Genomic DNA, 13379 nt, shown 5'->3' with positions numbered 1-13379 from the left:
GTTGAACCTAAATCTGTCCATGAAATCGGAAGCCATGCTTACCCAGTTCGACCACTTCTTCAGATCTTGGCTAATGTACCAAGACAGAGCATCTCCCTTCAGACTCCTCATGAAGAGTTTCATGCAGATCATTTCGTCCTTTCCTACTCCAACTATCTTGTCATAATATGTTCTCAAATGAACTCTCGGATATCCTGTACTATCAAACATCTCAAACTTTGGAGGTTTGTACCCCTCGGGCAGTTCAACATCGGGTTGTATGCAGAGATCTTCATAGTTTAGCCCCTCAATTCCTTTGCTTCCTTCGACGCCCTGAATTCAGCTAGTCAACTTCTTAAGCTCTTCAGTCAAACTCCTGATGAGTGAGTCTTTATCATCAGACTCAGGTGTGCTTGAAATGGGCTGGGCGGAGTGCGGCATGGTTTCCACGTAGATGGGGGTGTTATGAGTGTGGAAATGGTCATTTGTGGAGTTCACTAGTTCTGGGATGAGCAGTGGAGTATTTTTGGAAGTATGATATGTGTTGCAGTGGTGGTGAGGAGCAGGATGGTTTTGTAGTTTAGGGATGTTTTGTGGAGGTGTAGGGTTCTAAGCATTAGGAAAATTGACATCTGGGGTGGTAAGGGAAAATGATAAGCTCTCCAAGTTCCGGACCTGATCAAGTTCTTCTTGGAATTTTAGCAGCTTTTGTTCAAGCTGGGATGCACTTTCCTTAGGAACCAGAGTACCATGAGTGACCTCTACCCGTTCAGTTGAGTTTTCCTTTCTGGTGTTGTTCAAATCTTCCATCTTTCCTTTGTTCCTATTTCTGACGGGGCTAGGAGGAGGAGTGGGTATAGGGCCCTTTGATCTTGTGTAATATGATGACGATGCCATAGTGCACGAACTAACCTTGGGGAGGGGAATAAATAAAAAATAAAAACAAAAAGGCAACAAGTCAGTGAGGATTATGAAAAATAACGTTGCGATATTTAAACACGTAGTGCAAGAATGTAAGTCGTGTCCTAATTTAGGAGCCTCGTTGTGCCCGAGGTAGGCCTAGCGACAAGTTGATTTGGAGAACTTATAATGCTAAATGCCTCATTTTATTGATAAAAATAAGACGAATCCCAAAATGACACTAAATAACAGAAGATAAAAATGTCACTAATGGCCATTGGCCTTATTACATTCATAAAACGAAAAGGTAAATTCCTATTTGGTCCCAGAAGGACCTTAGCCAGACTCGGCATCTTTGGATCCATCAAACAGCTTCACCAGCTCGCGAAGTCCCACCAACAGGTAGGCTCTGGCCAGGTGTTCACCCTCATTTCCTTCAGCATTCTGGCAGTCCTCAATCCTCTTGAGAAACTTCCTTTCCAGCTCCACTAAACCTCGTTCCAAGTATCCTAATCGCTTGTTGGCACTAATAGCCATGCCTTTCCACTCTTCAATCAGTTTTTGGTGGGCTTCTTGAATCTCACGGTTCTCGCTTTCACATTCCCGAATCCTTATGCGCAGTTGGTTGTATTTGACATGTGCTTCAGCCCTTTCATCGATGATTCTGTGACCTCGAACAAACCCAGGTTGGCCCAGACCATTGTGATTGTTCTCCAGCCATCCTGAATAGTATGGGGTGCAGCTAGCATGGTATCTGTCTGGCTCAATAGTATCTCTCCCCATGATGATCTTGCAATGCCACATATGCTGAGCTTGGCACTTATAAGGACTGTCATCAGCTTGGAAGTCGGCCCGGAAGTGACTCATCTTGTCGACCCTTGGTATAACCTGTTTCCTACCAGCCTGTCTCATAACCCGGAGAGGGACATAAGGTTAGGTTACTCTCAAACCGATCAGTATCAGAAATGGTGCGTCCCTGGATTGGGCGATGAACTCTTCAGTAAGGAACCACTCGAACATCCATTGTATTTGATTCTTAGTCAGATTTTCAAATAGCTCTACCCATCTCTTGGCATCTTCTGGCTGAGCAAACATGTTGGGCATGTAGTTCATTCACCTTGGTTGATGGAAGGCTATATGATCGTCCCAGTCTCTACGCTGAATCTCTTGCCGATATTCACCCCTTTGGAGATGCTCCATGAGACAGAGTTGGAGTAGCAAGTTGCATCTCTCGAAGTGTGGGGCTCCTTGTTGACACTTTTCCAGGGCTCGGTATATCTCTACGATGATCATGGGCACTATGCTAAATGGTTGTCCCCCAATTCCTTCCATCAAAGTTTTAGTTCCCATGGCTAGCTTGGTATGGATCCTTACTTTCTTCAATGGAAACACTATCATCCCCAAGAAACAGAACATGAAGACAAAGACCCTTCAGTGAATATGCCCCAACGATGTAAGGGCAAACTCATCCAGATAAGTAAGGTAGGATTTGTTGTGACCGTACCTTTTGTACAAATAATCAAAGGGAATGTAAGACTCCTTCAAACATGTCAAGTCTGGATTCTTCTTTAGGCCCATCATTTTGAGGAAACCTCTACCCTTGCGATTTTCCGGCATTAACAAACCCGGGGTCTCCCATGGTATACCAGCCAATCCTCCTATTTCTTCTAGCAGGGGTGTCATCTCAATCTCTCCGAAGCAAAACATAGACCTATCACAATCTCAGAACAGAGTAGCAGCTTCTATGATTTTATTGTTGGGTTGGACCTCCAGGAGGGAAGGTAGATTTCCTAGATATTTTTGGACAAGAGTCTAATCACTGGAATGAAGATCCTCCCACCAGCTTAGCAACCTCAGATGGATGTTTGTGACCATGCCGAATCTAGGGACTTCGTGCCTCATGTTTCTGTAAGACAAAAAGGTTAGGCCCTTACCCCCCTCCAGACTCGACTATTAAATACCAATAATTGGCATAAAAGCATTTAGTTCTCCAAATGAATGAACAAAACGTGATAGTGTCTGTTTGGGTTTTTGGGAAACCCAATGGACTTTGGATAAGGCTATCTTAAAGAGTCATTATGCGGACAACATAACTGACTCGGCTAGATTTGACCATGATGCATGCACAATTAAACAGAGTAAGGTTTCTATGGGGGTTTTAGACTAGTACCCTTGAGCGGACAACTCAAGAGGGAAAGGAACAGAACCGTTGACTACACCATTGATCGACTGGTTTTACCGCAAATATGTCTTGCCGAATTTAAAGGGTGATAATATCGGAAGAGCGCAACCACTCATTATAAGTGTTGCTATGGTATTTGTTTGGCACGAGTGGAATATGATGTTGAAAGCATGCTTATGCAATAATAAAACAGGTTGTCACGTATTTGCACGTTCATAAAGTGATAATTACAATAATTTAAAACAGTAATAAAAGAGTGCAGTAAAGGAAAGCAGTGAAAGAAACAAGGGAAAGAAACAAGAGACAAGTTAGCTTTTGTAGTAGAAGAGGGAATTAAGTGCTTAAAGGTATTAAACAAATAAAGCGAAGAAGAAAGGTAAAGTCATAGTAATAGCTTGAAATGGTAAAAGCCTAAAAGTATTTCCCCAGCAGAGTCGCCATGCTATCGCGCCCCCTTTTTCTCGCGAAATCGGGTTTAGGACACTTGGGAGGACAACTTGTTCCCTTTAGGGAATTGGGTTTGAATTGAAGAGTCGTCACTTAATGATTAAAGTGCATTAGGACACTAGGAAGGAATTGATCTAGAAAACCAGAGATTGGGTAAGGGCTAGAAATTATCCCGAGGGGAAGGTATTAGGCACCTCTCAGAATCTACTAGTGTGGTTCCCGACCATGCTACAATTGTGACTTTAAGTAACAATTAGGCAGATAGAAGTTTCAATATAAGGGGTTTTCACATAATGGTTGCAAATAGATTAATGTTTAAAGAAAACAAAAGGAAGCTGAAATTTTGAGGAAAAACAGTTTGAAATTTTGAAAAATAAACAAGTAAAGGGAGAGGGGAGTCCTAGGTTTACAAATAATATGGATCAGCCCACAACATCCGGTAATCACTCCTCAAAGAGGGGCTACACGAGTTGTTATCATGCGGTCATTATATCCATATCTACCTTTTCCCACCCCGTTAAGGTATTAAAGCGCGGAATGGTTTCGTGACTTATTGCATGCTATTACCCGTCCCATTCCTATCAGTCCCGGTGGTACTTGGGACTACTAATACTAAAAGGAAGGGGTATGAGGTTTTGCAGTTTTAAAGGACAAAATTATAAGACAACAATCAAAACATATATAGCAAGTATTGGGAAAGCATCTAAACAGATATGGCTCAAATAAACCTCCTTAAAACCAAAGAAAGCATATAGCTTTCGCATGTCTTACACGTACTGATTAGGGTCTGATTAAACTTAAAAGGTAAAAGTAGGTTGATTTGTCACATATTTTCAGATAAGAAGTTTGAATTAGACCTGCCCTCTGGTTGTAATTATCAAAGACTAGCTCAGTTATAGCTTTTACCCTAAAGCTTGCCTAGGTGTTAGGCAAAACCTACAGGAATGATATCTATTAATTTTAGAAATAAAGCAGTAAACTGATTACAGGAAGGTTGCCAGTTTTTTACCAAGTTCTGCAGATTAAACTTAAAACGAGCGAGGCGATTCAGATTTGATTGATAGTTCCTATAGGCATATTTTCTAGGCGTTGTTAATTTAAAACACTGTCATTGGCATACAGGAATCCTACAGGCAGGTTATCTATATGCAGTCGATTGTTTGAACTTGTAAACTCATTTGCCTAGTGACAGATGCAGGTGCAAAATGCAGGAAGTCCTATAGGCATATTATCTATATAATAATGCAGCAGTGCAGAAATCTATAGACATGGTCTCTATATGATGCAGAAGTGCAGAAAATTATAGACATGGTATCTATATGAAATGTAGAAGTGCAAGAAACTTATAGACATGGTATCTATATGAAATGCAAAAGTGCAAAAGCTGAAAGCAGGATACGTGAATGCAAAAGTGTAGTAATCCCCTATGAACATGATATCTACCCCTTTGCATGCACGATTGACCCTCCCTTTTTCACTAGCAGCCCCAAAAGTTATTAAAAATTATTACAACCCAGAATAAATAAGAAAAGCAAAATTACATCAGAAATTAAAGTACAACCAAGGGGAGTCTAATTCAGACTCTAGGTCTAAAATATGAGACCAACTCCAAAGATCAGGATCCCAAGCCTTTCTCTTATTTGTATGTGTCAGAGTTCCATAAGAGCCTCAGATGGACTCCGGAAAGTGCTCACACCCAAACACATACAGGATAGTGCAATATGGAAGGGCTAGCTTTCAAGTATCCAAGTTCAGAGAGAGCTCAAGGTCCCAAGGCAAGGCTTACAGCAGGGGGGCAGAGCTTAGAAGCTAAGAGTAAGTGTAAGTGCAGAGTTTGAAAAGGGGAAAGGGGAAGTGGTAGAGAAACATGGACAGACTAGTGGGCATACCTAGCAATGGGAAGTGCTGGCACACCCCACAAGCCTGTTAGAACACATTGTTTTGGGAGTCAGGATCCTCTAAGGGATCAAGTCCAGACATGAACAATAACTTGCATATTGTCATGTCATGAACTACAACTCAAATCACATAGAGGGGAATAGGGGTATAGGGATTCATAGCAGAAACAAGTAAAAGAAATTAACATGATAATTAAACATTCAACTCTATATAAACAGTAAAGTAGACATGGATGTAAAGGCTATAAATGAACACATTGGGATGATGCTGAAGCTAAAACTAGAACATACCAGTCTCAAAGAAACAAGTGAAAGAAAGCAGTAATCTTGCAAAGCCAAAGTGCAAACAGGCAGTCAAAATGCTAATATCTTAGAAAAGAATCGTGAGGTTGTAAAGGTGAAGTATGAAGTGTAAAAGAAGGATCGTGCCCTTTTATAGTGTAGAAAGCAAGCAGAAATAGGTAAGAAAATAGTTTGAAAAATCAATTACACAAGGTTTCCCCCTAATTAAGGGATTCTGATTTCAAACAGGCAAAACTAATTAAGGAAATGGATTCATCAAACACATTTTCAAATTAGCATAAAAGGGGTAAATACATAAGGGTCTATTTAAGGACAGGGTCTTGACAGCACACGGTTTGTGCAAATAAGGAAAGGAAATCAGTTAACAGCCAAGAAAATCAAAAATTGAAGATTTTGTATGAATGAACCAAGTCAGAAAGATGGGAAAGATTTCAACTTAAGGAAAATCAATGCCAATCAATTAGACTTATTAAAAGGAATTCTGAATCAATCACAAGTTGGAAAACCATTCTGAAGAAAGATTCATCATATATAAAAGCATACAGACACGTTAAACATGAAAAAATTTGTCATGCTATTCAGAAGAGTCTAGTGTGGGAGAATCAGAATTGTGTGCAAACAAAAAAAGTTCACACTTAGTTTATAGACCCAGAAATAAGTCTGAAAGACCCAAGGGTCCTCAATAGAACCCTAGTTTGATCATATGACCAAACTCGGAGGACCCCCCCCCCCAAATTTTAGGGTTTCCACCTCGAGTCAAATACAGAGATGAGGAGGCAACATGCTCAGAGATTTCCTTTCAGAATATCATGAGAATACAAGCAGATACAAATAATATTTGAAGCAGATAGAGTGTAGGAGCATAATGGGAGAATAGTCATAACAGTAGAAGACACGTGTTTAAGAAAACCTTTTAGAAGGGATTTAAACAGAACTCAGTAGAAGGCAAACAGAACTTAAGAACTCAGTAGGAGATACATACAGTAGAAGAACATAAAAATACCGAAAAAGCATAGCAAAAGATCGTATAGGAAGATACAACAAGATAAACATACGAGCATGGTACAAAACATAGTAGAAAAACGAAGCACAAAAGAACATGCATGATAAAGGAAAACATAAGAGCACAGTAGAAGAACATGCGTGGTAGAAAAGAGACATCAGAACATAGCATAGACAAATACACTCAACAAAAAGAAGAAGAAAAGTCAGAGAAACATTTTAAGCTTTTGAGAAAAACCCTAAATCGGAAAGAAGTGATTTTTGAAAGAAAAATTAGGAAAATATTTAAAAAAAACTCAAGCAGATTATAGATATAGAATAGATTTAAGAAAACAATCCGAGAAAACCTCGAATAGCTAGGGTTTTAGAGGAACCCTAAAGCGAGAAAGGCTTGGAAAAGGTCTGATCTGAGTCGGATAAGTCAGAAATAGGCTCATAATGCTTGGATATGCCGTAGCAAGGCCGGAGAGGCCATAGAACCTCGAATCGGAGTGGATCTGAACAGATACCATTGAGGTCAGACCTTAAAACTTCGAACACCAAGTGTTTAAGAGCAGAGGGAGATGAGTTTAAGTCATCTATGGCCTGAGAGGCCATGGATTCCAGTGAGCCGAAGGTAGAAGAAAGTAGGAGATGATTAGGGTTTCAAGAACCTTCGAGAGAGTTTGATAGATGAGAGGATTCAGAGGCGGCGGTTGGTGAGAAAATGGGATAGGGTTGGGTGGTGTTTGGGAATTAAAAATGAAAGGGGAAATTCTGGCCGTTGGTCGAAATGATCAACGGCCTGGATCAAAAAGGGAAATCGGGCGGGTTGGATAAGCGGGCTAGGGGCGGGTCATTTTAGAAATTGGGCTGGACCATTTGAATTTGAAATTGAGGTTAATTGGGGCTGATTTTAGGCTATAATTGAAATGAAATAGGGCTAGTATTTAAATAACCACTTTTCCCTTTTATTTTTATAAAAATAGTAAAATGATTTTTGAAAACAAATTAAAAGCAATAAATTAATTAATAATGTATAAATATTAATTTAAAAATATTGGAACCAATTTCATAACGATAAAATGCTATTAATCTTAAAATAGGCTAAAATTGCAATTATATATGATTTAGCTTTTAAAATACCAAATAAATTTGTAAAAAAATGTATACAATTTACCCAGCTATATTTTGGTATAAATATAAGAATAAAGTAAGTTATTCACCAAAATGATAATTTTGGGAATAATTATTGGTTTTTGTACTGCTAAAATGGGCAATAAATCGGTTTTAAAATCTTTTAGAAATTAGGAAAATTATTGAAACACTTGGACATACTTATATATGCATATATATGTTATTTTGAAAGTATTTGCATGTAAAAATACATAGAGAAAAATTGGGTATCAACATGCGCTCGGACTGCCCGTCCGTCTGAGGGTGAAAAGTTGTGCTCAACTCAACCTGAGTACCCAACTCTCGCTGCACAGACCTCCAAAACTGAAAAGTAAACTGAGTACCCCTATCTGAAATGATAGAAACTGGGACACCGTGCAATAGAACAATCTCCCGGATATAGATGTCTGTCAGCCGCTCTGAAGAATAAGTAGTACATATATGAACGAAGTGCGCGGACTTGGTCAGCCGATCCACGATCACCCAAATAGCATCAAACTTCTTCAAAGTCCGTGGATGTCCAACAACAAAGTCCATAGTGATCCTCTCCCACTTCCACTCTGGAATATCCATCCGCTGAAGCAAGCCACACGGTCTCTGATGCTCATATTTCACATATGAACCTGAAGCTAATGGCAAAACTAATATTGGAGTTGTGGTCAAGGCTGTCTTGAGCTTCTGAAAGCTCTCCTCATACTCATCCGACCATACAAATGAAGCACCCTTCTGAGTCAACTTGGTCAAGGGCGATGCGATAGATGAGAAACCCTGAACAAACCGGCGATAATAGCCTGCCAATCCAAGAAAGCTGCGAATCTCTGTGTCTAAGGACGGTCTGGGCCAACTCTAAATCGCCTCTATCTTCTTCGGATCAACCTGAATACCCTCGCTCGACACCACGTGCCTCAAGAAAGACACTAAACTGAGCCAAAACTCACACTTGGAGAATTTTGCATAAAGTTTCTCTTCCCTCAATCTCTGCAACACAACTCTCAAATGCTCCGCGTGCTCCTCCTGACTACGTGAATACACCAGAATATCATCAATGAAGACTATGATGAACAAGTCAAGATAAGGCCGGAACACGCTATTCATCAAATGCATGAACGATGCTGGGGAATTGGTCAGCCCAAAAGACATCACCAGGAACTCATAATGACCATATCGGGTCCTGAAAGTTGTCTTATGAATATCTGAGTCCCTGATCTTCAACTGGTGATAACCTGAACGGAGATCAATCTTGGAGAACAAACACTCTCTCTCTCTCTGAAGCAGGTCAAATAAATCATCAATGTGCGGCAAAGGATACTTGTTCTTAACTATTACTTTGTTCAATTGCCTATAATCAATGCACATCCTCATAGTGCCATCCTTCTTCTTCATAAATAGAACCGGCGCACCCCAAGGTGACACACTAGGTCGAATGAAACCCTTATTAAGGAGTTCCTAAATGTGCTCCTTTAACTCTTTCAACTCCGTTTATGCCAAAAGATATGGCGGAATAGCAATGGGCTGAGTGCCCGGCACCAAGTCAATACCAAAGTCAATATCCCTGTCCGGTGGCATGCCCGGCAGGTATGCAGGAAACACATCGGGAAAATCCCTCACAACTGGAACAGAATCAATACTGGGAGTCTCTACACTGACATCCCTCACAAAGGCTAGATACGAAAGACAATCCTTCCCAACCATACGCTGGGCTTTCAAGAATGAGATCACTCTACTGGGAATATAATCAGTCAAATGTCGCCACTCAATCTGTGGCACACTCGGTATAGCCCATGTGACTGTCTTAGCATGACAATCCAGAATAGCACGACACGGAGATAGCCAATCCATGCCTAAAATAACATCGAAGTCCACCATACACAATAATAAAAGATCCACTCGGGTCTTTAAACCCCCAATAGTCACCACACACGACCAGTACACACGGTTTATAACATCAGTATCACCCACTAGGGTAGATACATGAACATGTGAAACAAGAGACTCACGGGGCGTACCCAAATTACGAGCAAAATATGATGACATATAAGAAAAGGTGGAACCGGGATCAAATAATACAGAGGTATCTCTATGCCAGACTGAAATAATACATGTAATAATAGCATCAAAAGCAATAGCATCGGGTCTAGCCGGAAGTGCATAGAAATGGGCCAGACCGCCACCTGATCGACCTCCCCCTCTAGGGCAACCCCTAGCTAACTGACCTCCACCCCTCGCTGGCTGGGTGGGTTGTGGTGAAGTAACTGGTGTTGAAGCCGATGACTGACTCCTCTGCTGAGATGGACTCGCAAGGCGACGAGATCCACATATGACCCATCTCTCCACACTCATAGCAACTCCCGGGTGTTGGAGACGGGGACTGAAGGGAACCCTAGCACCGAAATGACTAGCTGATGCACATGGCATAGAAGAGCCCTGAACTGATAGAGCACGGGATGAACTCTGAGTTGTAAGGGCACTAAGTGACGACTGGCCCTGATGAGAACCGTGAGAACCATGACCCGATGACACCCCACGATAACCTGGGCGAGCTGGTTGAGCATGCCTGAAGGGACGGCCTCTGCCATGCTGAAACTGACTTCTCGAAGGAGTACCACTATAACTACCAGATCCTCGAGGCATCTTGGCCTCCCTCTCCTCTCGCTCCTGGTGACGAATTGACTCAATATCACGAGCAATGTCTACAACCTCCTCAAAGGTAGCATCAGTCACCCTCTCTCTAGTCATAAGAATACGAAGTTGGTAAGTGAGGCCATTAACAAACCTCCTAATCCTCTCTCTATCTGTCGGAACCAACCAAATCTCATGGTGAGCTAACTCAAAACAAGAAGCTACGAGTATAAAATAAGAAGCTAAGAAAAAGGAAAATGCGGAAAGTAAAATAAATATGTGCAAGAGGGGATTTAATCGAATATACAATAGAGGAAATGAATATATACAACGGAACATAACTTTTATATACAGACCCAAGGTAAAACGTGTGAAGAATGTAATGAAATGCTGAAATTATATACATACCAAAGATTAAAAAAAAGTAATCATTCATATACACAGTCATCCAAATAGGGCCTACCCCCTCAAATGAAAGTTGGCATTGTCCTCAATACCAACTAAGCAAAATAAGCACCAAAAATAGAGGAAAGAGGATACAGAAACTACCTATGGGCCGTCTGTCAGCATGGGATCCTGAGTGGTCCCTGGGTCCTCTGTATGCTCGGGAACCTGAGACTGGCTCCCTGTGACCTGTGGCTCTGCTGCTGGGACCTGGGCCTGGACATGCTCCTGGTCTGCATCCTGTGGCTGACTGAAGGAAGCCTCCGGTGGGTCTGCTAACAGGATAACTGCATCATCGGACTGCGGGATCACCCTGGACAGGCTCCTAGGCGGCATCCTTTGCCTTTACTTTCACGTCAAATTTGCGCTTCTCCACATTTTGGTCATTCAAGTACATGGTTAGGAATTTGGGGAATGGGTAAGACCTGTCACCCTCACTCACTACCCGTGTAATAACCCGGGACATCACATTCCCGACATTGATCGAGTACCCTGCCATGATGGATGCTACTAAGATTACCCGGTGAAGTGGGAGTGAGTTGTCATGGGTGGTAAGGTCTAGTCTGCTACACACGAATGTCTCCCACCCCTTGGCCTCGAAGTTCAATGTCCTCCTCAATATCTTCACCCTCACAGTCAGCCACTCAGGGGTGGTACCTGGGATTGCCAAGTACTCCACCAACCACGGACGGGTTTCTTCCCCCAATTTCATCTTGTCTAGGTACAGGGACTCATCCTCCTCCGTGAAGCCTAAATAGTCATTGATGCTCTTGCCATCAAACTTCACTTTCAAATTCCACACTTTGGTGACCGTGGTACCCTTTTTGAAGTGGGCCACGTTGGTGTAGAATTCTTTCACCAAATGCTCATTGGCGTCATCCACCTGCCCGATAAAGTAGTCCCAACCAACTCTTTCTCTGAATTGCCTTAGCACATTGGGATTGTGAGGCAAAAGATCCCGAGTAATAATTTTTCTCTCAAGTATTAAACTCTTTTTTGGACACCACTCTCTGAATTTATGGTAGGCAATCTCACTGACGAACCGGTCTTCCCATGCCTCCGGGTTCCTAGTCCGCTCTACCCCACCAAATTGGGGCTTACCCCTTTCTGCTTCTTCCCCTTCTTCTGCTACTGCATCCTCTCCGGGTAATGAAGCTGTAGAAGAGGTGGAGTACTCATTTCCACTACCAGCAGTTGAGCCCTCAGACGACTCAGAAGATACGTGCACTGAAGCTTGGTAGTGGGGGAAGGTGGGGGTGTATCTCTCAACCTGTTTCTCTCCGGTCAGTCAGGAATGTACTCTGGCACGGAGTCTGATGATATATCCCGGGAGGGCTCATACTCACTCTTTGACTGATCAATGGCCCGGTCTGTAGCTTTTATAATTTTCCTTGTTTTTTTATATTTTAACGGGCTTGTGGGGTTAATCTTATCATCTTTTGTTTCCCACCCCGGGAGGACTCTTCTCTTCCTGGTTGTTTGCGACTTTTTCCTTTTGATCTCACCATTGTCTGCAAACAACATTCATTCAGACTTTGTTAGTATCTAGAAAAATAATGCAATTCACAGTTGTAGAAAAAAAATATTGCAGACAGTTTTAAACTTGCAGAGTGTGGACCGCACAAAATGTAGTGCGACTGCAAAGAGGCCATTGCGAACCGCACAAAATCCATTACGGTCCGCACAGAGGTGGGGTTCAGACTACCCACTCTCTGAAACTATGTACCGCGGACCGCACAAAATGCAATACGGCCGCGGTCCTCACTTATTAGAATGCAGAACATAATTCACTGCAGTCCGCACTAAATTGAATTGCGGACCGCATAAAGGCACCGCGGACCGCACAAATTCCAATGTGGTCCGCACTGAGTACCCAGTAGCAGCACCAACCTAGGGTTCATGATTTGTTCAATTTTAGTCCACTTTTTCACCTATTGAAGAATCCCTAAGTGTTGGTTCAGCCATTTAACTACCTAATCCTAATTAACACAGTATTTTAACTACCTTAACCTAAAAAATCAAAGGAAAAATTGGAAGGGAAGAAGAAGAACTAAGAAAAATAAAAATTCAAAGAAAATACATAAATTAAACAACTAAAAAGAAGTTAATGTTACCAGAAATAGATGAAATGTTGAGTAATGAACTTGACCAGTTAGTTTCGTGTAGATGAGAAAGATAAACAGTAAAAATTTTGTGCTCTGAGATTGAAATGTTCAAAAAGTTCAAAAGGGGGGGCCTCAGGTCCTATTTATAGAAAATGGTCTTGGGGCCTAGCTTACCTACCCACCGCGGTCCGCACTGCTCAAAACCATAGGGCTCAGACAAGTAAACCACTACGGTCCGCATAAAGTGCAATGCGGCCGCAGTGGACCATCACGGACCGTACAAAATGCAATGCGGCCGCGGTGGTAAACTTCAAAGAACCCCAACTTTTTCAAATCACCAGTGCG

The sequence above is a fragment of the Nicotiana tabacum genome, chromosome 10 (genome assembly GCF_000715075.1).
Source record: "Nicotiana tabacum cultivar K326 chromosome 10, ASM71507v2, whole genome shotgun sequence".
Classification (NCBI taxonomy): domain Eukaryota; kingdom Viridiplantae; phylum Streptophyta; class Magnoliopsida; order Solanales; family Solanaceae; genus Nicotiana; species Nicotiana tabacum.
This window is presented reverse-complemented; position numbering follows the sequence as displayed.